The following is a 3,448-nucleotide window of genomic DNA, read 5'->3' as shown; positions in this document are numbered from 1 at the left end:
AGAAGGGCAAAACCCGGTGTGTAAAGTCAGAACCTACCAGAACCTTACAGTCCAAAATCATATACAAAACTGAAACCCTCTAGATTTTTAGAACCAGAACAAAAACACCAAATATTTTAAGAACCAGAACCCGAGTGAAAGTGATGAATGGGCTGTGCAGGGTCTTCCTAAAGGGGAGTCTTATAGCATAGCACCACTTAGTAAATAAGCTCAGTCACCTGAATGGGCCAGAAGATGTGTTATGGGACAGCGCCTCTCAGTAAATATGGGCTCTGACTTGTGGGGAAGCAGAATTTACATGGAGACAGAGTTCTGCTTACAGAAGGCAGAGGTGTCACTTATTGGGGAGAAATGTAAAGTGCCCTGATCTCCACATATAAGGATGACCTCAGTCTGGGTAAGATAAGTGCTATTGACTAAAAATAACGGGGACTAGTGCTGAATACCTCTGCTTTGGACTAATGAGCTGTCACAAGGGAGTCGAAACGACAAAGACGTTTCATGAACAGAAAAGCAGCTGTCCTGTTCTCACCAAGGTTAGGATGGTGTACAGGGACAAGTCGATTAAAACCACTGATGGGGTCATCCAGTCTCTCACAGGACGCACTGTCATTCCTGGGGAGTCCCTCAGACTCAGGTTCTGCAGCAGGTCATTGAAGTTACAGATGGGCTGACTGTTACATACACCTGGAACACGTGGAAACCGCAGGAAAGACACAAAGTGTAAGGTGAAAAGCCACATGCGCAGGTTGGGCAGGTTGGTTAGAAGGCATAGGCCGGGCATATAGTGCCCGCGACGGCGACGCATGACATTACCTGTTGCTGTCGCCGCTAGCGAAAGGTGTATTTCGCTTTGTGGCGGCGGCGCAGGCTACCAGGCCATTGATTGTTTCAGGGGCTGTCACATGAGGCGACAGCCCTTTAAAAAATCAAATGTTGCCGGCTTCAGAAAATCGCGTCGCCCTGTTGCATTGTCGCCGTCGCGCTTACTATAAGTGCACGTGGCGGCGGCGGCGGCGACAATGCATTTTTTTAGGGCGACGTTGCGTCGCCGGCACTATAAGCGCAGCCATATATAGTTGCATTGCATTATTTTGCAGCTCATAGTTAAGTGAACTTAAAACGCTGATTTAAAAACAACTAAACATGAACAAATTAAATTGTACGTATTTGTCATTCTGAAGTGTTTCCATGACAACGAGGGTTTATTCCTGTGAGTGTGGTGTAGTCAGGATGTCCTCAGAGCTTCGCCTCAGCATTGCGAATCTGCCTCAGGCTACATTGTGTACATTTCTTAGTTACCGGTGACATAGTATCACGTGACATGTGCTACACGCCGTCCCATGTCACGAGATGTCAGCAGCGCAGTCTTCCACCAGCGAACGCTCAGCAGGGAGGACTAAGACAGTTACACCTTTTGCACTGGCTGGGACATCAGGGCAATTATGTGTTACATAAAGTCACAGGGCTGTGTGATTCCTCTCAGAGGTTTAACATGCTCCTTTGTTGGGGGAGCCATCTTGGCTATTTTCATCACATAATACCATTAAAATTATGTGTTTCTGACACACTTCTTTATCACAATGCATCTATCCAGGCAAAAACATAGAAGAAAATAGGGGAGCACAGGGTGAGAGACCAGGCTGCAGACTATGCTCAAGATGGCCGCTGGAGGACAGAGACAGCGTGCCTCTCCCCCCTAAATCTGCCACCCAGCACAGGCCAGAGTCAGAGGCCCAGGCACTGTAACGAGGAACAGGGGAGAGCTGATGCCACCCAGGGTCATAAGTCCTCAGATACACACTGAAACGGACAATAGACCTGCTAAAATAGGGCACATTAAAATACATATACTGTAGTCCTGAGAAGTGACTAAAGGAAGGCCTAAAGGAAGAATATATACAGAAACATGGAAGACACCACTTAAAATGGCCACATGAGATCCTGGTTCTGTCGAAACACCTGAGCAAATAGTTGATAATAGACAATCCCAATCAAGCTCAGTGAACAAAAAACAGCAGGAGAGCCACCCAGCGCAAAAAAAGAGATGCCCCCCCCCCCAAATGCAAAAACCAGAGGCGTCGGCATTCTTCAATAAAAGAACAATGAACTCAACCACACCAGGGAGAGAAGACAGGGCCCGATCACAAGAACAAGAAGAGGTCGAATCGGATGCGGACTCAGAGAGAGAGAGTCAAGTATCAGGAGGGACCTGAGAGCGTGGGTCAAAGAAATTAAGCAGATTTTCCATGAAGAGCTTAAAGAAACCATGAATGGCCTTAGGTCGGAGATTAAGCCCTTAGAAGAGAGAACCACAGGTCTGGAAGAAGCTATGGAGAATGTCACAGAAAGTCAGACCAAGGTGCACTCTGACATCAAGCAACTCAAGGAACAAATAACAAAGCTACAAGAGGCACAGGAGGATGCAGAGATCAGGTCCAGAAGGAACAACATCAGGATAAGGAATTTTATGGAGACGGTTGCGCCGAGTGACATCAGGCCCTACCTACAAAGACTGTTCCAAAGTATGTTGCATGGGGCTACCACCGAGTGGTTGGAAATGGATAGAGCGCATAGGGCCCTGAGACACAGGGACTACGAAGGATGAGGCCCCAGAGATATTATAACCAGGCTCCACTATTTTTCAATGAAGGAAGAGATCCTCCACAAAACCAGAAACTTGAATACAATCCGTTTTGAAGAGGCGGATATTCAGAATTTCACAGACATTGCGCCAATAACACTGGCTAAAAGGAGAGACTTGAAAGAAATAACTAGTCTACTTAGAGGCCATGGATTTAGATATCGGTGGGGATTCCCCTTCTGTCTACAGGCCACACAACGGCAAACAGGCTATCATGAGGAGACTAGCTGAAGGCCTGGAATTCATCAAATCCGTGGGGCTAAAAGTCACCACAGAAAACGCATAAAGGCTCAATCTGGCACAGCCCCTTTCAAGGCGAGAAACAGGGAATAGAATGGGGGCAAAGTCAAAGGGGCCTATGCTATAAAGTCCGATAAATATCCGGCTGGGTTTTAAACGCGCCATATTTTTCCCGAGTTGCTCTCACGGTATTCAGAAAGGCCCAAATATCTGTAACAGCAACCTGACCAAACATGGTGAGTTGCCGGTGGCGAGATGACCTGCCTGGCAAGAAAGGCTCAGCTGGCTAGATCTATCTGCTCCAGAGAGGTCAGCCTCTCTCAGCAATAATCTCGCCAGAAATTAAAAATAAAAATGTTATTCCTATTGTATTGTAGCAGGGGGTCTCCGGAGCAGAACCACGTTGGTTTGAGTTCCGGGAACCCCCTGCTTCCCGAGATACAGGCCCCGTTATGGGGTGCCGGTATCTCCTATGCATTTAAATGTCACGGTCACGTGATCAGGGGATTTAAATCCTGCAGGGGGATACCGGCATCCCATAACAGGGCCCTTATCTCATTAAGT

The sequence above is a fragment of the Ascaphus truei genome, chromosome 19, assembly GCF_040206685.1.
Source record: "Ascaphus truei isolate aAscTru1 chromosome 19, aAscTru1.hap1, whole genome shotgun sequence".
In the NCBI taxonomy this organism is placed as follows: domain Eukaryota; kingdom Metazoa; phylum Chordata; class Amphibia; order Anura; family Ascaphidae; genus Ascaphus; species Ascaphus truei.
This window is presented reverse-complemented; position numbering follows the sequence as displayed.